This window comes from Mobula birostris, chromosome 4 (assembly GCF_030028105.1).
Source record: "Mobula birostris isolate sMobBir1 chromosome 4, sMobBir1.hap1, whole genome shotgun sequence".
Classification (NCBI taxonomy): domain Eukaryota; kingdom Metazoa; phylum Chordata; class Chondrichthyes; order Myliobatiformes; family Myliobatidae; genus Mobula; species Mobula birostris.
The window spans coordinates 14,698,603-14,716,614 of NC_092373.1; the positions used below are offsets into that span (position 1 = coordinate 14,698,603).

The following is an 18,012-nucleotide window of genomic DNA, read 5'->3' on the forward strand; positions in this document are numbered from 1 at the left end:
GGGGGGGGGAGGGTGGTAAGCAGGTGCTACACCTTGCTCAAGGGTGACATGTTGGCTAGCAGTGGAAGGAGCGTTTTACACATCCTTTGGTAGAGACGTATCTCCACCACCCACCCCACTTATGTATTATGCTTCAAAAAAATTGATTGTATTTCTTTATTTTCCGCTAAATGCCTGGAAGAAAATGAATCTTAGGGTTGAAAATGATGACATGTATGCACTTTGATAATAAAATTCCTTTGACATTGACCTTGATTTCAGTTGTTGCTCCGGTTTCACTGCACTTTCTGAATGCAAGCTTTGTCCTACTAGATCTCTTTGATCCTCTCTAGTCAAGTCAAGCCAAGTTTATTGTCATTTAACTATATTCATGTATATTGACAAATGAGGCAATGTTTGTCCGAGCCAGTGTGTAAAGCACAGTAGTACACATAACACATATATAACACACAGTAATTTATAAAAGTAAAGATAAAATCTACAGATGAAGTACACATCAATAAGCAAAGTAAAGTACATAAATTAAATATTGTATTAAATATATTAAATACTGTATTAAATATTGAGCTCTGCTGCTTCTATACCAGATGGAGATGGAGCTTGTCAGGACGCTGTCACTGGTGCTCCTAAAATTCAGTTAAAATGGGGAAGGGGCGGGGGTAACTTTACTTGCCTTAATCTCCTTAGGAAGTGGCAACCGTGAGTCTTGCGAGACCATGGATCTGCACCTGGAAAGTCTTCACTCTCCAGGGTGCAGGCCTGGGCAAGGTTGTATGGAAGACCAGCAGTTGCCCCTGCTGCAAGTCTCCCCTCTCCACGACACCGATGTTGTCCAAGGGAAGGGCATTAGGACCCATACACCTTGGCACCAGTGTTGTCGCAGAGCAATGTGTGATTAAGTGCCTTGCTCAAGGACACAGCACGTTGCCTCGACTGGGGCTCGAACTCACGACCTTCAGATCGCTAGTCCAATGCCTTAACCACTTGGCCACATGCCCACATTATGGAGGCAAAGCACAATATGGAGGCACCACTATACCTTCTCATTCTGGGAGGTGATATTGAGGGACCAGGTCTGTGTTGTGAACTCCCAAGAACTTGGCGCACTTAACTCTTTCTACAGAGGAGCCAGGTATGCGCAGAGGGGGATGGTTCATCTCACCTTCCTGAAGTCCACAATCATTTCCTGTAGCACAATGGTCGTGGGGCAAAGCATATTCTATATATTCGTGGACAGGATGTGGCAATGATGGCAGCATCAGCTGTTGAACTGACGCTGAAGTAAAGCTCAACCACATTAGTTGGTCTGGAGTCACGTACAGGCCAAACTGGGTGAGGATGGCAGATTTCCTTCCTTAATGAAATCTATGAATAAGGTATGTCAGGATGAGGATACGGTAATTCAGTGGCCACCCTTACTGAGGATATTGGCAGGGGTCCATAATTGTATGTACTGGAGCCAATATTAAGTCAGATTTCTTCCTTCCTTATTGTCTCCTTTTGCTCCAATTCCTTATTTTCCAATACTCTGGATTGCTACCACGTGTTGAGTCATTCAAAGCAGAATTCCACTTATCCTACGATAGGTGTTCTGGCTCTGGATAGGGTTCAGTGGAGGTTCACAAGAACGATCTCGGGAATGTTCTGAGAAGTGTTTGATGTTTCTGGGCCTCTGTGGTACCATATCAGATGATCTGTCCTGGCACCAGCACCCAAGTGCCATTTCAACGAAGGTCCACCAGTGCCTTTACCTTCCTAGATGTTTGCGCAGATTTGTCATTACATCTAAAATGCTGACAAACTTTGAAAGATGCATTATGGAGAGTGTCCTTACTGTACGCATCACAGCCTGTTATGGAAACACCAATGACCAAGAATGGAAAAACTTACAAATAGCCCATCACAGGCAAAGCCCTCCCCAGCGTGGAACACATCCATAAGAAACCCTACCACAAGAAAGCAGCATCCACCATCAAGGACGCCCACAATCCAGACCATGCCCTCTTCTCACTCTGCCATCAGGAAGGAGGTACAGGAGCCTTAGATGCCACACCAGCAGGTTTAGGGACAGTTATTACCTTTCAACCATCAGGCTCCTAAACCTCACTCACATGAAATCTGAACTGATTCCACAACCTATGAACTCACTTTCAAAGATTGCTCTCATTATTATTTATTTACTTATTTCTTTGTTATTATTATTATTATTATTATCATCATCATTATTATTTAATTGCGCAGATTGTCTTCAATTGCAGATTTTGTCTGACTTTGCTTGTGCATAATTTTTCACTTGTTCTGTTATATTTCTTTGTTCTACTCTGAATACCCACAAGTAAGTGAATCTCAAAGTCACATATTGTGACATACATATATATATATATATAATTTGATGACAACTTTACTCTGAAATTTATTTTATACTCAACAGAGTTCAAAAAGATGAGGGCGATGTTACTAAAACCTGCCAGGTACCGAAAGGCTATGATAAAGTGGACATGGTTGTCTCAAAATAAGGGGATGTAGCTTTCAAACAGAGATGAGATGGAATTTCTTTTTACAGAAAGTAATGAATTTGTGGAATCCATTGACACAAAGGGCTGTGGAGGACAAGTCATTGGATGTATTTTAGGCAGAGATTGATAGACTCTTGATCAGTAAGGGGGCTTTGGGGTTATAGGGAGCAGGCAGGAGAATGTTTTTTTTAATCTGCAATGACTGACCAGCAGAGAAGATTGATGGGCTAAATAGCATGACTCTGCTCCTATGCCTTATACCTAATAAAGAGGCCAGTGAGCGTATATCCATTGTCTTCTGCTGTTGTCGCCCATCCACCTCAAGGGTCAACATTTTATGCATTTAGAGATGCTCTTCTGCACGTTTACAATCCTTCTAAATTCTAGCGAGTACAGACCCAGAACTATCAAACGTTCCTCATATGATAACTCTTTCATTCTCGGAATCATCCTTGTGAACCTCCTCTGAACCCTCACCAATGCCAACACCACTTTTCTTAGGTGAGGAGCCCAAAGCTGTTCACAATACTCAAGGTGATGCCTCACCAGTGCCTTAAAAATTCTCAGTATCTCATCCCTGCTCTTGTATTCTCGACCTCTTGAAATGAATGCTAACATTGCATTTGCCTTCCTCACCACCAAATCTACCTGCAAGTTAACCTTTAGGGTGTTCTGCACAAAGTCTCCCAAGTCTCCTTGCCTCTCAGATTTTTGGATTTTTTCTGCTTTTAGAAAATATTCTGCACATTTATTTCTACTACTAAAGTGCATGACTGTGCATTTTCCAACATTGTATTTGCCACTCTCTTGCCTGTTCTCCTAATCTATCTAAGTCCTCCTGTAACCAACCTGTTTTCTCAACATGACCTGCCCCTCCACCAAACATCGTACCATCTTCAAACTTGGCAACAAAGCCATCTATTCCTTCATCTAAATTATTGATATACAACATAAAAAGAAGTGGTCCCAACACCAATCCCTGTGGAACACCAGGTGAAAGTCTTATTGATTGGTGGGGAGGTTTGAGGGCCGAAAGATCTATTCTTGCTTTTCTTCCTTCTGTTCTTACATTTGAATGGGTTTGAGTGAACCAGATAGTATCGGATATTTATACAGTCAACATTACTATTTCTTTTCAATGGTTCAAATAGTTCCATTTAATGTCAGAGAATGTATACAGTGTACAACCTGAAATTCTTACTCTTTGCAGACATCCACAAAACAGAGGAAAAGCTCCAAAGAATGACAGAAAAATGTTTGAACCCCATACCCCCCCCCACCCCCTCCCATGCACAAATAGCAGCAGAGTATCAACCCTTCCCCTCCCCAACCCCCACTTGTACCAGCAGGAGGCATCAGCACCCCCCATCACCCACCAAGCAGGTAATGAGGGAGAGAGAGTTGTCACCTCTTCTGCAGCAAGAGGGGAGACCAACAGATTGCTGTTTCGGTGATACAGTCTGAAGCCAACCTGATTCGAGCTCACCTGACTCGAAAACCAGCAGACTCTCCCCCACAACCTGATTGAGAGAGAGAGAGAGAGTGAGAGAGAAAGAGAGAGAGAGAATGTGTGAGTGAGTGAGAGAGAGAGAGAATGAGAGAGAGCAAGAATGTTTGCTCAAGTGCAAAGGACTCTGACATCCACACCCACTGTCTCAATGTTCCAATCTCCTGCATCACTTTGATGGCTGATACTGGCGAGGAATTGAGTTCACAGGGGCCACCCAAGGCTGCATCCCAAAGGTGCCCGTCTTGCAGGAGAAATCAAAAGCGGCCAGTCGGTGAGCTCTGAGACTAGGAATTCACTGTCACGAAGAACCGAAGTTTGAGTGCAGCTATAGATCACGGTCTCCAACAGAACCCCAGTCACCTTGAAAAGGAAAAAAAAGAGACATTAAAGAGAGGAACTTAAGTTGTTTCACAGAAGAGATCAAAGAAGTCACCTGCTGGCACCATCTTAGGTTTAAACATACTGAGCCACATTTAATGTTTGCCATAACCTTATTTGAATCTGTGTAGCCAATTAGTTATTCCTGCAGCCTTACTAGTGTACTGCAATGCTAATTTAGTTACAACAGATGTTAATGTCATCTCTCAATAATGAGCTTCTGAGCAACAGAACCTTACTGGACCTGTGGGATCAGAGCTGCTTCAACACTGTCAGTAACATCCGTTGCTGTCTGGCTGGAGTTTGTACGTTCCGGCTGTGTCTGTAGATTTCTTCTGGGTGTTACTGTTTCCTCCCACATTCCAATGATGTGCAGTCTGGTATATTAATTGGATGCTGAAAATTGCTTCCGGTGTTTTGGTGACGGGCAGAATCTGGGGGGGAAGGGGGTGCAGTTGATAGCAAAGTGAGAAGAATAATTTGGGAATGGTGTAGATGAGTGGTTAGCCTGCACTCACTGGGACAAGCAGCTGTGTGAATGTTTGATACTGCCGGATCGGAAGGGAGGATTGTGATTGATAGGGTCACTTGCAGATCCAGTATTGGTATTGGTTTATTATGGTCACAAATAACGAGATACCATGAAAAGCTTGTCTTGTATATAGTTCATACAGTGCATTGAGCTAGAACAAGGCAAAACTACCAATGCAGAATAAAGTGTAGCAGCTGCAGAGAAAGCATGTTCAGGTAAACCATCAAGTGCAAGATCATAATGAGTTAAATTGTGAGACAAAGAATCCATCTTATCATGAAAGAGGTCCATCCGAGAGTCTAATACAGTGAAGCATCCCAGCGCCCATATTGTACCGTCTCAGTACTTTTATATTTGTGTGCTGTAGCACTTGCTTCTTATTCGTAGTTATTTTGTAAATAACACTATTCTTTGCATTTCTGGTTAGATGCTAACTGCATTTCATTGGTTTTGTATCTGTACTCGGCACAATGACAATAAAGTTGAATCTAATCTAATCTAAGTTGCTTTGAGCCTGGTGGCACATGCTTTCAGGTTTCGTATCTTCTACCTGATGGGATGGGGGGGGGGGGTGAGGAGGAAGACAGAATGTCCCGGGTGGGTGGGGGTTTTGCTTCACTGAGCCAGTGAGAAGTGTAGACAGAGTCCATGGAGGGCAGGCTGGTTCGTTTGATGTGCTGAGCTGTGTCCACAACTCTCTGTGGTTTCTTGTGGTCATATTCAGAGCAGATGTCACACCAAGCTGTCATGCACCCAGACAGGGTGCTTTCTATGGCACATTGATAAAAATTGTTAAGAGTCGATGGGGAAATGCCAAATTTCTTTAGCCTCCTGACAAAGTCGAGATATTGGTGAGCTTTCTTGGCCGTGACATCGGTATTTAGATTGTATGGGGCGAATAGTCTCCTTCTAGTTCGTTAGAAAAGATATGAAATCAGACTGATCCTGCCGTCAAGCACAGAGAGTGCTCTGTGCTCAGCACAGACACATTGGGCTGAAAGGCCTCCTTCGAAGCTGTACAACTCTACAACTCGTACCTCATGATGTCCTTACCTGGTCAATGGATCAATGCTTAGGGGGGCTCATCTAAGCCTATTAATGCAGCAGAACTCAGAGAATAGCATTCTCAGGAAGTTCGGAGGAAATATTAATGTTGGTTAAAAGATTATGAGTGATGGGGGGTTGGGGGGTGGATGGGAACGGGGGAGTTTGTATATTGAAATGAAGAATATTGATGATATCCGTCTTGTTCTCGTGTGTGTATCATTAAAGTAATTGCCTCTGGAGACAAGAGTCCACTCCAATTCTGAAGGCTCAGCAAATTGTCCTAATGGATCAGCTCAGCCCCAGTTCTAAATTTCAAGGCCATACTGATGTAATTCCTTGCCCAGAGGGACGAGGAATCTGTAGTTGCCAGCAGAGTGGAATGATTTGCCTGACCACTAAAAACCGTGCCAGCAAGTGGCTGTCTGTATGATGCAGGTCATTAGTTAAGGATGGGTCTGCCTTGAACAGAAGACAATGTGAGAGAATTAAGTCTTCTGCTTTATGGAAGACAGGCACCCATACAGAGGGTGGAACACATCATGAGAGACTATTGTTCCAAGACAACTCATCACCAAACTCCAGATCCTGGGAGTCAATGTCACCCTCTGTCACAAACACGTCAAACTTCAGAATCACTGGCATTTCCTGTGAGACTTGTTGTTTTGTGGCAGAAGTACGGTGCAGTATAGAAAAAGAAACTATGAATTACAATAAGAAATATACCATACATTAAATATATATATATATATATGAAATATATATGAGTTCATCCGCGATAGGGTTTCAATTGCAGCCATTGTCTTTAATGAATTGATACGTTCTCCCCCTGACTGTGCGAGTTTCTTCCAGGTGCTCTGGTTTCCACCCACATTCCATAGACGTTCGGGTTAAGGTCAGGAAGTTGTGGGTATGCTCTGTTAGTGCTGGAAGCATGGTGACACTTGCGGGCTTCCCTCAGTACATCCTCGTTCGGTGATGCAAGTGGCACAGTTTACCATGTGTTTCGGTGTATATGTGACAAATAAAGCCAATCTTTAACCTTTAATCAATTTTCTAAATGTCTTTTACATATTGTAATTCTACCAAAGGAGGTTTAATGTGCTCCCTCCATCCGTTAGCCTGCAGGTCACCCTTGGGCAAGGTGCAGCACCTGTTCAGCCCCCCGATCAGGATCATGTGAAGCCATGGGAACAGGTGGTGATGGTTGTATGAGCAGCTGGTGCGTATCACAAGTCCTGGTTATGCGACCACTGACACCAGGCAGACAATCTCTGAAGAGAATTGATAATGGCTGGTGTCACTTGTCTTGTAAAGACACTGCCCAGAAGGAGGCAATGGCAAACCACTTCTGTAGGAAAATTTGCCAAGAACAATCATGCTCATGGAAAGACCATAATGGCCCATGTCATATAACATGGCACATAATGAACGAAAAAATCCTACCTCTTCCTCTGACATCTCGTTCCATAGATTCTCATCCCTCTGAGTGAAAACATTGCCCCTCAGACCTTCTTTAAATTTTTCCCCTCTCACCTAAAGCCTGTGTCTCTGGTTCTAGACTCTGCACCCTGGGTAAAAAAAAAAGGCGGTAACCATCCACCTTAGCACACACAAAACGCTGGAGAATCTCAGTGGGTTAGCTTGAAGAGTCTCGGCTGAAACATCAACTGTTCACTTTGTTCCATAGGTGATGCCTGACCTGCTGCGTTCCTTCGGTAATTTGTATGTGTTCATCCAGACTTTAGCATCACCATTGTGTGACTATCCACATTATCTATGCCCCACTGGTCTTATAAATCTCTGTAAGGTCATTCCTTAGCCTCCTTTCCTCCTGTCCCACTCCATCCAACCTCTTATGAAGCTCTCCAGTCCAGGCAACATTCTTAAGATTACTTTCTACATCCGCTCAAACTTTATCACATCCTTCCTACAGTATTGAGAACTTCAGATTACACCGAGGGAAGAAGCCACCCCCCCACCCATCAAGACCTTTTGCCCCGTCTTCAAAATTAGCCAAGAAAGCTCTCCAACACCTCTATTCTTCAGGAGGCTCGAAAAATTTGGTATGTCCTCGTCGACTCTTACCAATTTTTATCAACGCTCTATAGAAAGCGTTCAGTCTGGATGAATAACGGCTTGGTGTGGCAACCACTCTGCACGTGACCGCAAGAAAATGCTTACAGTTGTGGACACAGCTCAGCACATCACAGGAATCAGCCTCCTCTCTATGGACTCCATCCAGACTTCTCACTGACTCAGTAAAGCAGGCAGCATAATCAAAAGCCCGATCCACCCCAGTCACTCTCTCTTCCCCCCTCTCCCACCAGGCGGAAGAATCAAAAACCTGAAAGCACATTACCCCCAGGCGCAAGGACAAATTCTATCCTATTGATATCAGACTCTTGGATGGACCTTACGCACAATGATGGACTCTTGGCCTCACAATCTACAACTTCTTATTTACCTGTTTTTATTCTTCAAAGTTTAAAGTTAATTTATACTCAAAGTATGTGTATGTCACCATATACTTACAACCTTGAGATTAATTGTCTTACAAGCATTCACAGTAGAACAAGGAAACACAACAGAAATGATGAAAAACTACACACAAACAGACAGGCAATCAATAAATGTGCAAAAGATAAACAATGTGCAAAAATAATAAATCAGTAATAAATAAATGGATAGATAGATAGATAGATAGATAGATAACTCTGAGAATTTGAATTATGAAGTCCTTGAAAGTGAGTCTGAAGGTTGTGGAATGTTCACTGTTCAGTGAAGTTATCTACAAGGTCCATAAGACCAGAAGACATAGGAGCAGAATTAGGCCAATCAGCATATTGAGTCTGCTCAGCCATTCCATCATGACTGATCCCAGATCCCCTTCAACCCTATACACCTGCCTTATTGCCAAATCCTTTGATGCCCTGACCGATCAGGAAGTGATCAACTTCTGCTTTAAGTTTGCCCACAGACTTGGCCTCCACCGCAGTCTGTGGCGGAGCATTCCACAGGTTCACTACTCTCTGGCTAAAAAAATTCCTCCTTCCTTTTGTTCTAAAGGGTCACCCTTCAGTTTTGAAGCTGTGCCCTCTAGTTCTGGATACCTCCACCATAGGAAACATCCTCTCCACGTCCAAGCTATCTGGTCCATTCAACACTCGGTAGGTTCAGGAGCCTGATGGTTCATGGGTAATTGCTGTTCCTGAACCTGGTGTCGGGGTTGGTCACACAGTTTCAGATGATGTTTCCACGGTAACTGCGGACTGCAGCTTTAAACTTCAGTGTAAATCGGTGAGGAAGGGAGAGAGCAACGTGTGACTGCTGGTATCGTCAGGTGCCCTCCTAACATTGGGGCTTGTTCATGTGAATGGTTCATAGAAACGCCTGGCAGGTGTGCCAACACCAGGAAATGATTGACGACACAGCCTACACAGGCTGAACTGATTCCTGTGTGATTTTCCCATTAAAAAAAATTGGTGATAATACATTCATTTTCCAGCTTTCGATATACAGAACTTAGTATGGCCCTGCCATGTCTGTGCCAACTATTATGCTAATCTCAAATAATCGCATGTTCCTGCATGTGGTTTATATTTCTCCATTCTCCACATGTTCATGTACCTGTCTAAATGCCTCTTAAAATTACTGTTCTGTCTGCTACCACCACCTCCCCTGGCCCCAAGTTCCAAGCACCTACCAGCCTCTGTGTAAAAGAGAGTGGCTTTTTCACAGCCTTGTCTCAACTTTGCGACTGACCACAGTTTTTCACAAAATTAGAACATAGACAATAGAACAGTACAGCGAAGGAGCAGGCCTGTCAGACCACAATGTCCATACCGTCCAACACAACAAATTTCAAAGGCATTTTGAGTAAACTGGGGCTTTTACCCTTGGAGCGGAGGAGGATAAAAAGTAATTTGATCGAGGTATACAAGATGATAAGAGGCATAGATAGAGTGGAGAGCTGGAATTTTTTACCCAGGATGAGGGCTCATAATTTTAAGGTGATTGGTGGAAAGTATGGGGGAGCTATCAGAGCTCGTTTTTTTTTACACAGAGAGTGGTGAGTGTGTGAAATGTGCTGCCAAGAAAGTGGTAGACCCAGATTCATCAGGGACATTTAAAAGACTCACATGGATGATAAAAAATATGGAGGGCAATGTGGGACAAAAATGTTTGATTAATCTTCAGTGGGTTAAAAGGTGAGCACAACATTGTGGGCCAAAGGGTCTGTAGTGTGCTGTAGTGTTCTGTGTTCTATGTTCTATTTCTGAATGACTCAATAGGGCCATTATAAGCACATATCAAATCATTCACTTCAGAAACCTTGCACTGTTAATCTGTGCTTGAAATCACAGCAAAATGTGCTAATTGATGCTCAATGGTTAAATGTTTTCAGAGGTCTTTGATACAGAATTTTCATTAGAATGCAAATAAAGAAATCTGTAGGTGCCAAAAATAGTGGATCTTTGAGCTGAAATGTTAATTCTACTTCTCTCTCCACAGATGCTGCTAAACCTGCTGAGTGTTTCCAACATTTCACTTCAGACTTCATTCTCATTTCCTGCTGTAATCAAATGTTTGGGACCGTGTCTACCCTCAACTCAACATTGTAACCAGAAGTGAAATTAAGCCAGTTATTGTATGCTGACAAGAAATGTCAACTTGAAAAGTGTAGATAGAATGGAGATCTTTCCAACAGTGGGGGAGTCTAGGGCCAGAGGGCACAGTCTCAGAATAGAAGGGTATCTCTTTAGAGCAGAAATGAGAAGGAATTTCTTTAGCCACAGAGTGGTGAATTTGTTGAATGCATTGCCACAGGTGGCTGTGGAGGTTAAGTTATTGGGTTCACAGGAGCTTCATTGATAAGGGCATCAAAGGTTATGGGATGAATGCAAGAGAATGGGGTTTAGAGGGAAAATAGATTCAAGAATCAAGATTCACGATTGCTTTTTCAGCACGAGAGTGAAAAGGAGAACAAAATAATTGTTACTCCGGATCTGATGCAGCACAAAAAAACACAATAAGCATAAAAAATGCAATTAAAAAATTTTTAAAAGCACAATAAATATAAATATAAAATCAATCCTATAAACACAATGTATAAGTAACTTCATAAGCATTGATTGTATGTACATGAAGTGACACTAGGTGATATGTATATAGTGGTGGTGGAGGGTGTGGAGGGTGTGGAGGGGTGGGTTAGTGGGTGGAGGTGTCGATCAGCCTGACTGCCTGGGGAAAGTAACTGTATTTGAGTTTGGTTGTCTTGGTGTGGATGCTACGTAGCCTCCTCCATGTTGGGAGTGGGACAAACAGTCCATGAGCAGGGTGGGTGGGATCCTTCATGATATTGCTGCCCTTTTTCCAGCACGTTTATGATTTTAAGTCCTTGATGGCAGGTAGGCTGGTGCCAGTGATGTGCTAAGCAGTTTTAAATACCTGTTGTAGAGCTGTGATCTGTCATGATGGAATAGCAGGACAGACTCGATGGGCTGAATGGCCTAATTCTGCTCCTATATCTTATGGTCTTATGTTGCTTGTCTTTTACGTTTTTAAAATATGTTCGTAAATCATGTGCAATTCTGGTTCGTAAATTGTTAAAGTAAGATAGTAAATCAGTTTATAACTATCACACACGTATCGTCTCAATACAACAGTGCATCGAGTAGTTCAAGATAAAAGAAATAACAGAACGCAGAATAAAGTGTTACAGTTATAGAGAAAGTGCAATGTAGACAATAAGGTGCAAGGACATAACAAAATAGATTGTGAAGTCAAGGATTCATCTTATTGTAGTAGGGGACCATTCAGTAGTCTTACAACAGTGGGATAGAGGCAGTCCCTGAGCCTGGTGGTACGTGGTTTCAGGCTTTTGCATCTCCTGCTTGATAGGTGGGGGGAGAAGAGAAAATGCCCAGGATGGGTGAGGTTTTGAGTATGCTGGCTGCTTTCTGAAGGCAGCAAGAAGTATTGGCAGAGTCCATAGAGGGGAGGCTGGTTTCTGTGATGTGCTGCGCTGTGTCCACAGCTCTCTGAAGTTTCTTGTGGTCTTGGGCAGAGCAGTTGCTGTACCAAACTGTTTACTTTGATAAAAAATTATAAGGGTCAAAGGGGACTTGACAAACCTCTTGAGGAAATAGAGGCTGTTGAGATATTATGTGCTGCTCTGATCTCCCCATTACAGGAAGGATGTGGAGGCTTTGGGAAGGGGGCAGAAGAGATTCGCCAGGATGTTGAGAGTACAAGCTGCAGGAAGAGTTTGGATCAACTTGGTTTGTTTCCTCTGGACTGCTGGAGACTGGGAGAAGACCTGATAGAGATTTAAGTTCAAGTTCAAATATCATTCAACCATATGTGAATATAGCCAAATGAAACAAGGTTCCTCTTGGGGCCAAGGTGCAAAACATAATTTATAGAAGTGTTAGGGGAATCTATAGTCAGTGGTAACTTTATGTGAACCTTCAAAGTTTGACGTGTTGTGCTTTCGGAGATGCTCTTCTGCACATCACTGTTGTAACATGTGGTTATTTGAGTTACTGTAGCCTTCCTGTCAGCCTTAATCAGTCTGGCCATTCTTCCCTGACCTCTCAATAAAAGGTTGTTTTTACCCAGAGAACTACCACTCACTGGGTGTTTTTTGTTCTTTACACCATTCTCTATAAACTCTAGAAACTGCTGTGTGTGAAAATCCCAGGAGATCAGTAGTTTTTGAGACACTCAAACCATCCTGTCTGCCACAACAATTATTCCACGGTCAAAATCACTTGGGTCTCATTTCTTCCCCATTCTGATGTTTGTCTGAACAACAACTGAACCTCTCAATCATGTTTGCATGTTTCTAGGCATTGAATTGCTGCCACATAATTGCCTGATAGAAATTTGCATTAACAAGCAGGTATGCAAGTGTACTACAGAGTGTAAAGGGTAGATAGTTAGAGCCTTTCTCTCATGTCAAATACTAGAGAACATAGCTAAAATATGAGAGGGGAGAAGTTTGAAGGAGTTGTGCAGGGTAAGTATTTTGGACAGAAGTTTCAAAGATTTGAAGTATATTTATTATCAAAGTGCGTACACAAAATACAACTCTGAGATTCGTCTTTCCACAGACAGCCATGAAACAAAGCAGCACCATAGAACCCGTTCACGAAAACATCAAACACTGAATGTGCAATAAAAAAGAATAAATATTGTGAGCAGCAAAAAGTGAGTGAACAACATAGAGAATATCAGACATCTAACCAGCAGTATTCAGCTTAGTTCAGTTCAGCTCCGCGCCACTAGCCGATGGAGGCTACAGGGAAATTCTTGGACTAAGCGACCCAGTCCACATCGATCGAACTGCTCAAAATCAGCAAACAAAGAATAACCAGAATCCAGAAACACATGTAACATGAATCCCAAAGTCCCCCAAAATGAGTCCATAGCCTCGCCGATTAATCCTGACAATATGGATCCCAAAACTCCTGCACTTCCTCCGACAGCAGTTAGTGAGAAAGAGACGAAAACTGACCAAACACAGGAAGATGGTGCCGAGCACCCGCCCGTCCTCCACTCTCCTCCTCGTCAGCTTCAACCTTGCTCAACACTTCAATCAGACAGATGCAAAGGAGTCGATCTTGGGCTCGTGCCCTTGACATCTTAATCCTCATCTCCAGGCTTCCAAGCCACCAGGCCACACCCTCCGCTTCGAACCTCACTGGGGGGACAGCAAAGCGCAAGATCGCTTATTCGGCCCCAAAACACGCCATCAAAATGTAAATCACAGTTTCCAAATTCATGCAGCTTAGTGGTAGTCCACGTCAGGGCCACTAGACTGAAAAGCAGTTTCTTTCCCCGATCTGTAAAGCTGTTCAGCATCTCCACCTACTAACTCCACGTACTTACGTACAGACCAGCGTCACTTTATGGACATACAACCAATCTATGTATGAAAGCTATGTTATGTATGTATATTTATTTTATTCTTTTTCTTATTGCATTTTTTCATTATAACAATTATTTCATTCTCCTTTACACTTGTGTGCAGGAAATTACATTAAGCAATCTTGAATTTATTTTGTAGCCTGGGGAAAAGTACACACTCAGGACAACAAAGACTCTTTCGGGTTTTAATTCCTTTATTGGTTTTCGATGTTTAAGTGCCAGAAGAAGGTCGCGAAACAAAACAAATGAATATACAACCAGTTCCTGCCGTTACAATCTCAGTTTAACTTTCGCTCCACACCCTTGTGTACGGACAGAATTGCGTATGCTGTATAAAAAATACCAGAACTAATAGGGTACTAATACGATAGCGGCAATTCTGAAGGAACACAATACAAACAACATTAGAATCCCACCCACCCTGCATCTTATACATAACAGCGAAAAATGTAAGCGAATACATCTCATCTAAGACGTACACACGTGCTGAACTTCCAGAGACTAAACATTCACGCTACGCGGTTACATGCACAATCAATCCCGATGCAATAAAGTTAGATAAAAGGTACACTTTAGCACAACTTTTACAGGGTATTGCCTGGTAGTTAAATTACAGGAAGACTGACCTACTTGGATGGTGAGGAACTTTGTATAAGCCACACTACCCAGCATCGATTCCTTCACTCGTGGAAATCTAAAGCATCCACATGTAAAACATGTCAAATTACCGATATTCTCGATCCACCAACAAACATAAACGAATTCACATGGATATTGTCAATCAATGCTCACCTTTCCTCACCATGCCCAGCACATTCTGGGAGGAACGTGATTCCAACGCCTTACCACGTCCTCAGCAGAAAGCAAAACTGGTCTCCCCTCTGTCCTGCGCGTGCGTAATGACATCACCGTCTCCCTTAAAGGTACAGACAACTATTCTAGCATTACCCGGATGGATGCCTAAGTACACTTTTAACAATACTGAGTAAGATCTGACGGTCACCTGGTCACATCTATATTTAAAGTGGAGGAGCATCTATATTTACAGATCCTTGTTTAGTAAGGGTGTTAAAGGTTACAGGGGAAGGCAGGAGTACGGGGTTGAACGGGAAAATAAATCAGCCATGATGGAATGGTGCAGCAGATTCAATGGGCAAAATGGCCTCATATTGCTCCTATGCTTTATGGTTGTATGATCCGTACCTATATGCCTGTGCTGCTGCTGCAAGCAATCTTTCATTCTACCTCTACCTCACCCTACTGGGGGCACATGACAATAACCTCAATCATAGGGTAATGGCTCTTAAGGGGTTAATTTATAAGGCCTGTGTCCAGCAGGGAGGCCTTGTTGTCCCTGGAGATTAGAAAGACAGGAAGGCGATCTGATGTGAAAAGATAAAAGGCTTCGATAGGGCAGTTAAACTGCAATTAGTTCATTTGGTTGGAGAATCTAGGGCAAGGGGATGTAATCTTTAAATTCGTGTTGGGTCACTCGGGAGGGAAATCAGAAGCTTCTTCTACACACAAAGGAGAAGAACAATCTGGAGCACTCTCCCCCTTAAGGCTGTGGATGCTGGGTCAACCGGAGCTCGGAAGGCCGAGGCTGTGAGATTTCTATAAGGATATCAAAAATAATGTGGTTCAAGCATGAGATCACTGAATGATGGAGTAACCTCCAGCAGTTCCTATCAACCAAATAATCCAATTATTCGCAGAGTTACCTGTGATAATGTGATGAAGTCCTCTGGGCAAACAATGACAGTTTTTATCAGCATCAAACTCCAGGAAAGCCTTTCACTCTGCCTTGAGACAGGTCAGGTCAGGTCAGGTCAGGGCAGTGGAAACACTTTCCTGAGAGTCTGGCTCAAAATCAGAATCAGAATTAGTATCATGCTCATTATCCCTGACTTATCTTAATATTGTTAAATTTGTCGTTCATATATACAAACGGTATATATATAAAAATCACAAGGCTCGGCCTCATAACACAGGGATGTCCATTCGAACGGGGATAATGAGAAATTTCTTTAACCGGAATTCATTGCTACAGGCATCTGTGGAGGCCAAGTCATTCAGTAATTTAAGGCAGAGTTTGATAAATTCTAGATTATTCAGGGCATAATAGGTTCCGGGGAGAAGGCAGAAGACTGGGGCTGAGAGGGAAAATGGTTCAACCATGATAAAATGGCAGAGCAGACGTACCTTTTACAGTATATATTTTTTTCTCACCCCTTATGAATGGTGTGTATGTGCATTTTCTCCTCGGTCTCAGGTCCTCTACCAGAGGCCTGGGAGCCTGAGGATTTGGCGTAGGATCCGTCCTGTTCCTAGTAACATGCTCTCCTGGACTGAGATTTCAGATGCTGCTCCCAGGATTTGTTGGAGCCACTCTCCCAGTCCAGGTGTCACAGCTCCAAGTGCTCCTGTCACCACTGGGACTACTTTAACCTTCCACATCCTTTCTATCAGCTCTTTCAAACCCTGGTATTTCTCCAGCTTCTCATATTTTTTCTTCCTAGTGTTACTGTCATTCGGGATTGCCACATCCATTACTATTGCTTTCTTCTGTTCCTTGTCCACTATTAACATGTCTGGTTGGTTGGCCAGTACCTGCTTATCAGTCTGTATTTGGAAATCCCACGGGATCTTAGCTCTGTCATTTTCCACTACCTTCTCGGGTGTTTCCCATTTGGACTTGGGAGAGTCCAATCCATACTCAGCACAGATGTTCCTGTACAGAATTCCTGCAACTTGGTTGTGCCGTTCACTGTATGCAGTCCCTACCTGCACCTTGCACCCTGCTGCTATGTGCTGGATGCTATCAGTGGATTCCTTGTACAGTCCTATCCAGGGAGAGATGTGCTGGCCCTGGAGAGGGTCTAGAGGTTGTTTACAAGAATAAGCCCAGCAGTGAAAGGCTTAACGTATGAGGAGCATTTGATGTCTCTGAGTTTGTTCTCTATCTGTCTGTAGCTGCTGCAATGGCTCTCTGGGGAAAGATCCCAGTTTAAGGTTCTCCTGCCAATGCACAGTGAGGGATGGGAGGCCACAGTAAAACAATTCCCTCTCCTTACTTAAGGAATCTGTGCGAATCAGAATCCGAATCACAATCACAATCAGGTTTAACATGTCGTGAAATTTGTTAACTTTGCAACAGCAGTAAAATGCACGACATAATAATAGAGGAAAAACTGTGAATTACTGTAAATATATATATATACACACATATTAAATGGGTAAATTAAATAAGCAGTACAAAAACAGAAATAAAATAATAGTGAGGTAGCCAGAGGGTGGTGAGTCTATGGAATTTGTTGCCACGGGCGGCAGTGGAGGCCAAGTCATTGGGTGTATTTAAGGCAGAGATTGATAGGTATCTGAGTAGCCAGGGCATCAAAGGTTATGATGAGAAGGCGGGGGAGTGGGACTAAATGGGAGAAAATGGATCAGCTCATGATAAAATGGCGGAGCAGACTCGAAGGGCCGAATGGCCGACTTCTGCTCCTTTGTCTTATGGTCTTACGGTAGTGTTCAAGGGTTTAATGTCCATTCAGAAATCAGATGGCAGAAGGGAAGAAGCTGTTCTTGAATCGAAGTGTGTGCGCCTCCAACTCCCGTACCTCCTTCCTGACAGTAACAATGAAAATTACACTGTCGCATCAGTTTTCTCTCTTTCTGTTTTCTCACTTGCCCAAGATGTGTGGGTTGCCAGGTTAATTGGCCACTGTGTAGGTGAGTGACAGACCTAATGAGAATTTAGCGGAGAATAATGTTGGATTATCAGAACCGGAATCAGGTTTATCTTTATTGACCTATGCCATGAAGATTTTTGTCTTGCTGCACCAGAGAGCTGCAGCCACTCAGCGATTCAGGAACAGCTTCTTCCCCGCTGCCACCCGATTCCTAAATGGGCACTGAACCCTTGAGCACAACCTCACTATTTTCTCATTTCTGTTATTTTGCACTACTTTTTTTTAACTTAACTATGTTATAGACATATATATAATTATTGCAACTCAGTTTTTTTCTCTATATTTATTTATCATGTATTTCTTTGTGCTGCTGCCGTAAAGTTAACAAATTTCACGACATATGCC

General features: G+C 43.0%; 1 long non-coding RNA gene across 1 annotated transcript in view; it reads right to left on the reverse strand.

The window, feature by feature from the left end:
- Window positions 1-3,865: 3,865 nt before the first annotated feature.
- LOC140196172 (uncharacterized) overlaps window positions 3,866-18,012 on the reverse strand; it is a 51,407-nt gene continuing 37,260 nt past the window's right edge. The window contains exon 3 of the long non-coding RNA XR_011885643.1: window positions 3,866-4,386. This is a non-coding gene — a long non-coding RNA (uncharacterized lncRNA). The remainder of the gene's footprint in view (window positions 4,387-18,012) is intronic.